The following is a 13,980-nucleotide window of genomic DNA, read 5'->3' on the forward strand; positions in this document are numbered from 1 at the left end:
TAACTTGCGTGGTGTTCCTGGCTGTGAAAATCCAAAGAGAAACTTGTGAAGAAAAAGTCATCAAAACCGGAATTGGTTGAAAAAGAATCGATAAACAACTTCCTTTTACAGATGTGCACATCATTAGTAAGCGATGAATTAAACACTCTTTGTCAACAGTGAAATAATGGTAATATGTTTTTTTTTTTTATACCGAACGCTTCACATAGTCTTATGGCGGTTTACAGTTCTTCTGTTGGATGTGGTAGGCGCATTGGACATTGACCGCAAACACCTCATAGTACTGATGTGTGGAGCGTATTATTGTAAAAGAATGAACATGGACCTTCGTCTTTTCCATATTCAATATCATAAACGTGGTAGCCGTTGATCTCCTCTCTCCAGGTAAATTAGCAAAGTCAATTATCAAGTCAATTATCTGTTAATATGGGGTGACAAAAAAACTGACCCAATTGTCTGGTAATATTAAGTGACAGGAATGCAGTAGAACAGAAGTAGCGAGGTCAGTGGTGGTTGGAAACGGTCCAAAGAGCATCATGGTAGGAGTAATTGGCCAATCATATCAGCGTATTCTTTTACAAGCGTTTTCAGGCTGGGCCAACAATTAAATCCGCCGGTCGAGAACAACTTCAGATTTCGTGGTGCCAGAAAGTAAATTGTGCTTTGCACGTTTTCCAAATTAAGAATCAAGAATGGATTCAAAGCGTCTCTTTATCCTGTTGACTCTGTTGTTGCTCCTGATATGCGTTCTGATGGAAAATGGAGAGGCTTTTGATCGGCCGCCAAAAAGAAGGAGACGAAGACGTTTCAGAAGGCTGAAGAGGTGTTCAAGAAGAAGGTGTAATAGTGGAAAAAAGGCAGATGACGTCAAGCCTTTAGACATGAACCTTGTGTCGACGATCTTGGTAGGTGATCAGTTTTATAACATCCAATACCTTTTTAAAATCATTAATTGTCAAAGAACATATAGTCTCCCTCGTAGCCGTTCTGTGTCTTGTCACGCAACGCTCCTCGGTGAGGGTAAAAGGAAGAATGAGTTTGCGGAATTGCATGTGGCATGGTCTGGGGAATGTCATAATTATGCGAAATAAGGCTTATGCGGGGAATGAAGAGCGCGTCACGTTTTCGCGCCAATTTTGTAAAAACAGCTTCTTTAGTTGTTTGATGCTGCGGATTCTAGCCGAATACAACTAGACAAGAAACTGAGGATTAGATCGTCTCATCGCTGGTTACGAAGAAGTGAGGGTGAAGAAATCGATGAAAATTGTGAATAGTTTCCGCATTCAAGGAAGCGATGTAGAGTTGTCAATCCGTAGTCATACATGTAAATTCAATATCATGTTTATTTTTCTCCTTAGGTCTTCTTGTGACTTCCGTTGACAAAAAGAACGTAGTAGCGTGTAGTCTTGTTAGGACAAAAGATTGATACTTTACCAAGGGCTAAGAAAAAACATTTTCTTTGTTTATCTTCTTATTAAATCCTCGATAAAGGATCGCTTCTCTTACCCTGTATACTTGATAATTCATTAATCAGGCCGCAAGGCGGCACGAGTTAAGGTTTTGGTAGCATTATCAAATTATTATTATTATATTTTTATTTCTGGGGCCGCGATTGGCCAAGAGATAAGACTTTAGACTTTTAGGCTAACCGGAGTGCTCTTTAGGCTAACCGGAGTGTTTCTTAAGCTAAACTGAGTGCCTCACACGTCTGCCTCGCATGTCTCGCATGCCTCGCATGCCTCGATGGCTCGCAGATTGTGCATCCCCGCCGTGAGGCGCCGAGTCCGAAGTTCAGTGAATAACGTGTCACATACGGTTAATAGTTTTCGCATTCAAGGAACCAATGTAGCATTGTAAATCCGTAGTACATACATGTAAATTAAATTTCAAGTTCACTTTTCTCCTTAGGTATTCTTGCGACTTCCGTTGACAAAAAGAACGTAGTAGCGTGTAGTCTTATCAGGACAAAAGATTGACTAAGATTTACCAAGGGCAAAGAATAAACATTTTTTTCCGTTTGTCTTTTTTTTAAACCCTAAATAAAGGATCAATTCTCTTATCCTGTACACTTGATGATTCATAACTCGGGCCGTAAGGCGGCACGTGTCAAGGTTTCGGTAGCATTATCAAATTATTATTTCTTTGTTTTTGGGGTTGTAATGTGCCGAGAGATAAGCTTTAGACTTATAGGCTAGCCGGAGTTTTTTTTTTTAGACTAAACTGAGTGCCTCACACGTCCGCCTCGCATGCCTTGCATGCCTCGATAACTCGCAGATTGTGCATCTCCGCCGTGAGGCGCCGAGTACAAAGCTCACCACATGACGTGTCACATACAGGATGGCAGATGCAAGACACAAATGAACAGAACAGAACAGAACAGAAACGGCATTCACTTACCTAGAGAGAGACATTTTCTATTTTTTTTAAGGGGAAGACACTTAAACTTTATGCGATGAACATACGCGAAGAAACTTAATCTGGTTATATGTCTATTTTTATAGTGTCGTTTGTGCATCTTTTAACTTTCCAACTTTTCTAACCATTCATATTTCATCTTTTCATTACTAGCACTTTAAAAATTCGAAAGGTTTTTATCGTTTTTTTTATATACTTAGCTTTTTTTTTTTAGTTCCTCAAGATTAGTTTTGTTTAACCGAGAATTTAGCAACTAAATCAGTCTATGACCCCGCGGGCCAAGATAGATTAAAATGTGTCACGTTTACTAAAGAAAATCAATCAATGTATAAACGGTTTATGTCTTCAAATGAAAGGTGAATAGCAAATGCTTTTCCCTGAGTTTCATTTAAAATATAAACGGTGAAATTTTGAAAAACGTACAAAGATAACGTAAGGGTGATGCGTAACATTACTCTAGATCATACCAGGAATAATACGATCCGTCATTGGCCCGGCGTCGCATACATATGAAGACCGTGCAAATGGTTTCTGTCTCTAAACGAAAGGTGAAAACGTGCGGATTAAAGCCCGGAGATTATAAAAAGCATTCCTATGACAAATGTCATTTTCCCCTGTATTTCATTCTAACTGCAAAACAATGCAATTTTATCTGGTGGTTATTTATTGCCTCGCTATATCTCTGTATCTAGTCATTTGGGGGAATTAGCGATGCTGTAGGTTATCACTGCTAAAATATTGTAAGCTTACGCACCACGCAGTCAAATATGGCCCGAGTACAAGCTGAAAAAAGCTTCCTGTTTATCATGAGCGGGAAAATTGGCGCTGCATGATTAAAGTTGAGATCTGAAGGGTCTGAAAACGTTTGACCAAAATGCATTTGTGATAAAAATAGTCTCATGAGCTTTCACACAAGCTGTCGATAATAAGACAACATACTTGTCATCTGCTTTGTTGTTATAGGGATTTTTGGTTTTTAATCTATACGAAAGTCTGGGAAATGTGGCACTGAAAGATCTTAAAGAGGGATATTTTTAGTTCGATAACGCGTAACTTAACTGACAGATCATGTATTAATCGCCGTATTGAATAGCTAGCTAGCCCAGCGGCTCAACAGTGACTTGCGCACGTTGCCCGACGAAAATGTAAGGTAAGAAAAAACAGAATATATTTTTTCCCATGAGTAATAACAAATTGTTTATTTTCGTTACATTGTGTACTAAGTGTTAAATTTTCACAGTCCCATAAAATGACCGAATTTAAATTTAAAGTTTCTCACATAATAGTTTTGGCATTATAATCGTTGTTTCCCCAGTATTTTCGCAGTCTGTCGCTGCTTTTTGTCCAGACTATAAACCGCTGCCACGTTGTTTGTCTCCTTTTGCAACTTTGTCTTTTCTCCGTTACGATATATTTTATCATTTTCACGTTTAAATACCCCTAAAGTTTGACCATGTTTGGTCATTTGGCGGGAAATTTGAATTTCTTTAATTAGCCGTAACTTCATTCCTTTTTATCCGATTGAGATGGGGTTTTCACCAGAAAGCATAGAATTCTATACCAAAAACCAATACAGCATTAACACATTATTTTCCTATATTTTTTTTTATGCCAAATTTGGACATCATTTATTACGTCCCAATAGCAGTCATTGCTAGGTAATTTAACCACCTACTTCCTTTCCAAGTCTCGTTACATTCGATGCATTCTACTTTTGTCTATAGCCTATAACTCTCAGTCCTGAGAGTTGCAGGAGAAAAAGCCCTAGCAACGGACCATCGTAATAGTCAATAACTCCTCAAGCTCCCGCACTTCGAATATCCTGCACTTATTGGAAGAACTTGCAGCTGTTTGAGTACGAAACTGAGATAGAAGAAGACAATAGCCTTAAGCTACGTTTTAAAAGAGATGTAGGTCATAAAATCTTCTTGGCAAACTTTGTGTATGGTTAGCGTTTAAACTTCATAATCATTATCAGCATATAAGTAGCGAGGCGGTAACAGATCAAGTCTGAACACCAATTAGGCATTCCGGTTAAACACGCAAATTTTTGGCCGACACGCAAGCCACCACACACGTTCGCGCAAAGCTACCTATTAGAAAATAAATCCAATAAACTTTTGTCATTTGCCACGCCAAATTGTATTCGAAAACGTTTTGAGGGATCAATTTAGTTCGCGCTTAATTTCGATAAACGCCCCATTTATTTTCTCTTTAAAAACGGAAAAGCCTTTTGAAAGTCCAGTCTGATGGAACACATCTTCCTTCAAGGGCTTAGTTGGTTAAGTAGGTGGGTTGCTCATGCCACTAAACGCGCGTGAGAAATTGATTAGCAGGTCATTTATACAAAAACAGGCCCATTATATGATGTGGTTAATATATTTTTTTTATAAATATACGCCGAATGTTTCAATTTCCTTCTGTTAATCGAATCTCGGATTTAAAACTTAGTCGATAGGAGAAAAAATTTCAAAACAGAATTTCGAGTTTTTGCCTTAAATATTGAATATTGGCTGCTTCTTTTGAGTGGGCTTCACGTTCATAAGACGTGTTCTGGAATATACTCTGTGTTTTTTTTTTTTTTCTTTTTTTTTTTTTTTTATAAGAACCTTTTTTATATAAGAACGTCGAGGCTGAGATTAACCAAAATTTTAAGAACGTATCAAGGACATTCCTCAGGCTGAGAATCGATTAAGAACGTTTTTATTTTGCTTATCTCTTACATTCCTCAGGCTGAGAATCGATTAAGAACGTTTTTATTTTGCTTATCTGTATATAAAATCAAGGTAACAAATGTAAATGAACCAAAATGCTTAGGAGCATGTTTTGTATAACATTAACAATGGTGACACACATCTCAGTTTGTCATAATCAGCGGTTCTTGATACCATAGCTCAGCAGGCAATGCACTTTGATAGGTTTTCTGATCACGTCTGCATTGATTAACTAAAATACATGTAGTGTATACCATGTAATTTAAGAACATCCGAAGAACGTTTTCGGCCTCAAATCGCAAAAGAAATATAAGAACGTTCAGCCTCATTTCCAAAATTAGGCGTTCTAAAAAAAAAATAAAAAGATAAAAAAAAAAAAAATAAAAAAAACCGAGTTTAAGCTGGAGTCCGATTGGGTAAATTACTTGAGTCAATTTTTATTGCAGATGTGAGGGGTTTTTCTTTCTGTAAAATCATTTGTGGAAAGTAGTCACAACAAGAAGCTGTATCCAGCTTATACTCGGGCCATATTTGACTGTGTGGTGCTTAAAGCCTACAATCTTTTAACAGTGATAACCTCCAGCATTGCCAATTCCCCCAAATAGATAGCCTGCGAGCAAGCTCTCTTGGGGGTGGATCCTCTTTCTCCCTCCCGCCCCCCACCCCCAAGAGAGCTTGCTCGCAGGCTACCAAATAGGTAGCTACAGAGATATAGTGAGGCAATAAGTAACCACCAGATAGGATTGCATTTCTTGCAGTCAGAATGAAATACAGGGGAAAACGACATTTGTCATACGAATGCTTTTTATAATCCCCGGGCTTTAATCCTTACGTTTTCACTTTTCGTTTAGAGACAGAAACCATTTGTACGGTCCTAATATGTATGTGACGCCGGGTCAATGACGTATCGTAATTTTCGATATTATCTAGACCCGGGGGGATGCTCCCTTATGTGACCTTAACGGGGACCTGCGGTCCGATAGGGTATGGTTTTCAGGGTGTTTTGTCCGTAAACGGGGTATCTATTTCATCACTTTCTTTCTTAAACAGGGTATCCCTACATGACCCAATGGCTTAAACAGATTGTGATTGCCAATGCATTAAAATACAATAAGAAACTAGTGTATTCCTATTTCATTCTAGTCTTAAACAGGGTGTGATTTTGGGTTAAATGTCTTAGAAAGGGCCTGAAAATTTTGAATTCTGTCTTAAACTGGATAGGGAAATCGGAGAATTGTGTCTTAAACAGGGTCAGCGTTTGAACGCCCTGGCAACACCTCCCTACCCACGCATCTGTTGAGAATTACCCCCCACCCCCTCCGGAGATCTAGAGTAATGTTACGCATCACGCGTACGTTTGAACCTTGTACGTTTTTCAACGTTTCGCTGTTTATATTTTTAAATGAAATTCAGGGGAAGCATTTGTTATTCACCTTTCATTTGAAGACATAAACCGTTTCTACATTTATTGGTTTTCTATAGTAAACGTGAGACATCTTTATATATCTTGGCTCGCGAGGTCATAGACTGATTTAGCTGCCAAATTTTTGGTTAAAAAAAACTAACCTTGAGGCACCCAGGTTAGCCTAAAAAACACTCCGGTTAGACTAAAGCTCACTCCAGTTAGCCTAAATAGCACTAAGGTTAGCTTAAATAGCTCCCCGGTTAGCTTAAAGGTTAGCAGTTTATGTTGGGGTTGTTCATGCCTCGCATGCCTTGCATGTTTTGTTCATGCCTCGCACATCTGGCTCGCATATTGTAAACACTCCTCACGGCCCGAAAACAAAGAACGCGACCGAGAATTTAAAGAATTCGATAACACGACAGAAAACGTAACTCGTACCAGCCGAGTACAAAAAACGAGACTGAGAACAATAACTCGTGGCCCGAAGTCTTATCTCTCGGCCCATCGCGACCCCAAAAAGAAAAAAGAATTTGATAATGCTACCGAAACCTTAACTCAGTCCGCCTTACGGCCCGAGTAATTAGTTTACACGAACAGGACCAACGAAACCAAAAAATACATGCAGTGCTCTTTCTTAACCTCAAAAGATGGAGCCTTTATTGCATATCCACCGCTCTATCCAGCAGTAAAAAATTACTGTAAAAGCCCCACTTTTCTTGTTTATCTAGCAATGATGACTCTTGCAAGCTGAACATTTGTGTCAATTCAAACATTCGTCACCGTTATCTGACTGTGGCAAGATTTCGTCTATAAAGCCAAATTTAACTTTGGTGCATTTCTGGACATAATTGCTTCTTTGCAATTGGACTGTGTCATGGAGTGATGTGGCAGAATTAGCACTGATGGCTTAATTCATTAAAACCAAAGATGGATAATAATAGCCATTTATATCCAGTTACCACCACAAGTTTCAAAACAGCGAACTAAACTGCTTGAAATTTTTTTTGTTGTTGTTGTTGTTGTTGTTGTTGTTGTTGTTTTTTGTTTTGTTTTGTTTTTTTTTTTTTTTTAAGCGATATCATAGTTTCTTGCAATTGGCTCACAAAGCCGACACAACAAACACGGATGACAGACATGTGATCAATTTCTATTTGCAGTTTGTTAATTTCAGCGCGTGTTTGTTTCTCTTCTGTTGTACTGCTGATTTTTATTTCGTTTGCTGTTTTCCTTGTTAGACTTCAGAGGAGGAATAAGATGCCAATCTTCAGACGTTAAAGCATTGTCTCTGATTTTTGAACTTTCTCATGGGAAATATCAAGGGATCATTTTTCTTAATTCTGTAGCTAGCAAGGACTGTAGCTCATTTTTAATTTGTAAGGTATTAAGCCGGATCAATGAATTAAGAGGCAAACGTAAGATTCCATGTATACCTTGAATAGTTCTAGAAGTCAAACCAAATGCATTGTTCTAATAAAATAGTTTCATTGTGAACAAATTCTGCAGTAAGTATGTCTGGATATGGATACCGCGTACCGGGTTAAAGGTGCTTCATCTTTAAAGCTATGATTGAAGTGTTTAACTCCATTAGTCATTATTTTTAGAACACTGAGTACGTGACGATTCGTGTATCAACTTGGGATAATTGTTTTTCCTTTCTTTACTTTTATCTTGAATTTCCAAAAATTTAAGGTAGCCCTGAAGCCGTACTTTTTAACTTTGTAAAAACTTGTAGCCAAAAAAGCTAATTACAATCCTTTAATAAAAAAAATAATAAATAGATAAATAAATAAATAAATAAATAAATAAATAAATAAATAAATAAATAAAAAAAGGGTCAGCCAGTAAACGTGGTCAGATTAAATTATATATTCTGCCGCGTGTACGTTGCTGCGTTAGGATCATGTCCTAACATGTACGCAAATACGGATCACTTTTGTGGATAGAACGTTTTCCTAAAATCAATCGCTTCTAATCGATAAAATGATACAATAAAAATTACAATAAAACGTCCAATCGCGCACAAAATGAGAAAAATGCCGCTAACATTGATCTCTTAGGGTATCTTATCGACTCGGGAGCCATTTCGATTTTATGTTGTCGATTTGTCGATAGCCCAGGTGACACAATTGTAATTGTTTTACTTCTTTTATGAAGCTTTTATCGTTTGAAGAGGTGATTTTTGTGTTAGGGGGGAGAGGGGTAGACGTTTCACACATCAGACTATCTAACAGATTGACAACTCATTTTCTACGTGTGCGGGAAGTTAGGGGAAAAAATCAATGGATCACTGGATGGAAAATTTACAAACTTGTCACCATAACTAAAAGGACATTTCTCTCCGCAGACACAAGGCAATTTAAAAACAAAAGTAAATACCGTGGTAATGTGTCAGCCTCGCTACATGAGCAGTACGAGAGTGCGACTCTGTTTCTATTCAGTTTGTTTTCTTTCGGCAGTTATGTGGAGTAACAATCCTCCAGATGACTGGCTTCACAGTAAGTTTGCTTTGATTATATGGTCCGTTGTCTTTATTTTACCTAAAAGAACATTTTCCGTGCGTTTCAAAAATGTCAAAAGTGGATTGTGTAATTTGCGACCGGCGAAACTCGTTAGTGTGTGTAATTCAAAATAAGGAACCATAAGACATCAAGTGGTGTTTTCAAAAGTTTCTCTACGGGGACAAATAAATGTGAAAGTCAAAGGATACAGAAGGTAGTTTAAGAACACAGATCCACTGGGAAGGCATTTTATCAAGTTAAAGAACACAACGTTGTCATTGCTTGTTTAGCTGAAAGTTTTAAACGTCTCAAGGCTGGTTTCCATATGATCGCGGATCGCAGATCGCAATAAGGTCTGCGATCGTCTGCGATCGTCTGCGATCCTGCGATCGTGATCGCAGACGATCGCAGAAGATAGAACCATGTGCTATCTAAAGGCTGGTTTCCATATGAACCATGTTCTATCTCCTGCGATCGTCTGCGATCAATTGCGATTGTTTGCGATCTGCGATCTGCGATCTGCGATCATATGGAAACCAGCCTTTAGAAAGAACATGGTTCATATCTTCTGCGATCGTCTACGATCACGATCGCAGGATCGCAGACGATCGCAGAAGTAGTTTCCATATGATTGCAGACGATCGCAGACCTTATTGCGATCTGCGATCCGCAATCATATGGAAACCAGCCTTTACTCGCAGTGGTCCTTGTTTGTTACGTAATTTTTCTTATTAGCATAATTTATCAAAGCTTGTTTTTCTTTTACTTCTTTTGTTGAACGTTAGATAACAAGAATCTTAACGACAAAAGAAACAGTCTTGGAAAGAAATATTTTCCAAAAACGCAGTAACCGCGTATAGTATTTCTTGTGCTTGGTAGCTAATAGAAATAGATGTTAATGTGTAGATCAAAATACATTTTATAGGGTATCCAACGGCTGACCTGTCTGAAAGGCCTAAATCACCTCAGAAATGCACATTAAGGGGCCAGGGGCCCGTTTCTCGAAAGTGCCGGTAACTTATCAGGGCCCGGTAAGTGGCCGTTAAGTCCTTGATAATTTAACGGGTGTTTCTCGAAGCTCCCGTTATTTACGATCCCGATAATTTTCCCGGTAACTTGCCCGGTAATTTACGGGAGGTCATGACCTCCGGTAAAGTTACCGGGAAATCGCAAATGTTGCGACACTAAACAAAATGGCGGCCGAAGGCGGACTGTTTTGTTAAGTTAGAAGACCACGGTCTTGTCAGAGACGACCCATTCTGGTCGGCCTGGCTGACTGTGAAGTCATAGAAAGATTTAGGCTTTCATGAGCGAGAATCGAGTGGCTCGTGAATGAACTTGTAGAGAAATACAGCGAGAAGCTGCCCGCTGGCTCCGGAAGCAAACGTGAATACAGGCGTACTACTATTGTTGTTGTTGTCGTTGTTGCTGTTGCTGTTGCTGTAAGTGTTGTTTTAGATGTTTGAAAAGCGCTTATGGTGTTTGCATATGGGCGCTATATAAATTTGATTATTACTATTTTATTGTTATAAATTATCAATCAACGGCGGAAGAAAAAAATAAATAAATATTTTGTCATGTAAACACGGCTCACTCGCTGCATATTACTACTTCGAAATTGTAACTTGCAGAATTTTCATAAGATGGAGGAAGTTAGAAATCTGACATGTTACACTGAGATAAATGTAAGCTTAACCATTGATATAAACAGAGTGATCGCGATGAGAGTCGAATTATGCACCGTCATCGAAATACACAAATGCAGTTTTTGCTGCACTGACTAGAGGGAAAAAGAATAAGAAGCTTACACACGATAGATAAACGAGAATAAAGAACTGAAAAATCGTTCCACTCTCTGCAAAATAGTTTCAGTCGCATTTCAATTGATCGAGCCTTGTTGTATGATAAAAAAGCCGATTTCAGATCGGTAAAAATAGTGCCTAATGCATATGTCTGCCGGAGAAGACGATCAAATCACGCCAGTTGAACTATAGCTATTCAATTTTAAAACTTGTATGAGATCCTTCCTTATTCCCAATATCCTCTATACTTACTAAGGTTGCTAAAAGTAAATTTGTATCAGTACGAACTGTTGAAATAGGCGTTGAAATAGGACATCGCGCAGACACTGTTAACCCGGCGGTCGCCACAGCTTGCTTTGCTTCATCTCTTCTACAACTTTGAAGGAATTATATACTGATCCTAACTATTAGTTTGATGCTCACAACAAGAATTCATGTTGATAGTATTCATAATCCTTTTCAGGTTCTATTTCGCATCAAGGAGTTTTCTGAAAGTAATTGCTGATACCCTGCCTGATGCAAAATAGTGCTCTCTCTTGGTTGCTCCCCTTTGATATAACGAAAAAGTTCAGTAAACTTAGAACGTATTGTATTATCCTTCAAAAAGCATGAAGACAGTCCTGTTGCATCCAAACCCTGCTTTTCTCGAATGACTCGAATGGATTACGTGTCCTGAATCGTTCTCCTTCTCTTGCGAACGAGCGTGGCAATGGTCTCATATTTTACCGGGCCCGGAAATTACCGGGAAAGTTACGGGTGCTTCGCGAAACGCAACATCGGGCCCGATAAAATTTCCCGATAATAGCCCCGATAAGTTAACGGGCCCGGAAATTACCGGTACTCTCGAGAAACGGGCCCAAGGGCATTTTTTTTTTCTATTTAATTTTCAATTTTTTAATTTTTCACGTAGTAATAAGAGTTAAAGCCATGTACATAATAATGTAACAAAAATAAGATTTGGTGAAATAGGAAAAAAAAAAAAAAAAAAAAAAAAAAAAAAAAAAAAAAAAGAAAAGAAAAGAAAAGAAAAGAAAAGAAAAGAAAAGGATAGATCTTCTCTAAAATATGGCTAAATAGCTAGAAAATTTAACAAGTGATTATTATTGTATTTCTAAAAGAGTTCGGTTCAGAAAACGTGTCTATCGGTCTGATGGCTTTATGTATAGTTTCGATTGAAATCTGTCAATATTAGGGGAAATCGCGGAGCTTTTTACGGCATGCAGCGTAGAATGCTACAAATTTTATTCCATACATTAGTAGGTGTCAGTGCTTTTGAGTTAAATAGACTTGACCCTAAGACAGGTTCCACTTTTGTGAAAATAGTCAAAATTTCACAGAAAACAAAAATTAAACATTTAAATTGTTAGTGACAAATGAAACTTTGTGTGTAACATATTTAAGCGAGTTTGAGCGAGGAATGACGTTTTTGCAGCGCCGGCAATGTATAGATAAATTGTAGAATTCCCAAAGGTAAATTGGATAGTTTTGAGGTCACCTTGTAAACAGTCTCGCCAACAACGAAAAACAATCGCATTGAGCTCAGTAAATATGATGTTTGTTTATGGGATATAATGGTTGATGTTCATAGAACAAAATCAGCGGAATCGGTGAAAAGCCGAAATTTGCCTTATCTGTTCTAACGCAGACAGTCTCTTAAAGTCGGAATTGTGTACTGACCTTCGCAAATGCTCCCACCCATATTTCCCTCCTCTGAGTTTATCAACAAACTAATAAAATTATTTGTAAGGTTACAGTAACGGTAAATTTCCTCTGTCAATTCAAACATGGTTTTTCGTTTTTGGCACACATTAGTACCTCGAACTGAATTGAGTTGTGAACAAAAACGCTTCAAAGGCGTTCAGAAGACGAAATGAAGCTGGCTAAATTGGAGAGACGTTCTTCTGCTTCTAAAATTTTCAGCTAAGCAAATAAGAATAGATCTTTCTTTGTTAGCGTAATTCCAATCCATTGAAAGCGAAGACGATGACGTTTCACATTTCCATTTTAGTTAATATTCCCGCTTTTCCGGCCCCTGATAAATGGATAAGTGTCAGATTCAAGACTTTCACAGGAATAACCTATAAAAACGAAATTGGTGAACTATTGGAGTCAAATCATATTCCAGATGTGAGGAGTTTGTCTTAATAAAATTTAGTTATTTATTTATTTATTTTTTTATTTTATGTTTGTGTCCAAGAATTTAGCACGATATTGCTTCTTAAGGACACTAAACGTGGATGTGCTTTCGCGGCGATCGTTGGCGACCCGTGGTTTCCCAAATTAACATATGAACATACACCATTGAGCTTTTACAGTCTTCAATCGGGATTTAATGAACGAGGTCATTTTACAGAAGAAAAAAACATTCCCTTCGAGACAAATATTAAAATTTTGTAATTAAAAAGCATCTTTCACAATGGGATTGTGTCATCCAGTGATGTTGCCGGACTAACTATACTAAGATGAAATCTGGAAGAAGCTATCATTCTTTTCTTTTTATCATAACAATGTCACCAAAATGGAAAGTTTACCAATACAAGGAGCAGTGTGAGCGATCCGGGAGATTGTACAATTGTCGTTTCGGAACTGACGCTAGAAGACTCCTTAACACAAAGAGATGGATAGTGTGTCCATTATATTAGCACAAATTTTAGACATATTCAACTAATTTGCCATAAATCGGGGATGATTTTATCTTTAATGGAAACGGATGTCATAGATCCTGCCGATATGCTCACAACGTTGGTATAGCAAACGCAGATGTCAGTCATATGACAATTTTCTCCTTGTGGTTTGTGTCGTTCTTTGTGTTTGATTAATTTGTGCTTTTTGTATCGACATCTTGTTAGATTGTTTATTTTAATTTTGTTTGCTTTTTTCTTCATTAGGCTTCAGAAGGGGGACGGTAAAATACCAACCCTCTGATTTATGTGAAATATCAATGGAGCATTTCTAGAAACCGTGTAGTGTTTAAGGGATGCAAACCCATTTTGTATCTTTTAAAGTGTGAAGCCGGAGTACTGAATTAAGATGTCAACTTAAGATTCAATGTATTCTTTGAAATATTCAAGAAGTCAAACGAAATATGTTGTTCTAATAAGCTGATTTTTTTTTTATTTAATATTGATTCATGGGATAAAAATAAC

General features: G+C 37.8%; 1 long non-coding RNA gene across 1 annotated transcript; it reads left to right on the forward strand.

The window, feature by feature from the left end:
* Nucleotides 1-224: 224 nt before the first annotated feature.
* LOC146488989 (uncharacterized) lies at nucleotides 225-8,264 on the forward strand. The gene is made up of 2 exons (XR_014864963.1): nucleotides 225-905; nucleotides 7,770-8,264. It is a non-coding gene; the product is annotated as an uncharacterized LOC146488989 (long non-coding RNA).
* The last annotated feature ends 5,716 nt before the right edge of the window (nucleotides 8,265-13,980 follow it).

The sequence above is a fragment of the Pavona decussata genome, unplaced genomic scaffold (assembly GCF_977016875.1).
Source record: "Pavona decussata unplaced genomic scaffold, jaPavDecu1.1 SCAFFOLD_6, whole genome shotgun sequence".
Lineage (NCBI taxonomy): Eukaryota > Metazoa > Cnidaria > Anthozoa > Scleractinia > Agariciidae > Pavona > Pavona decussata.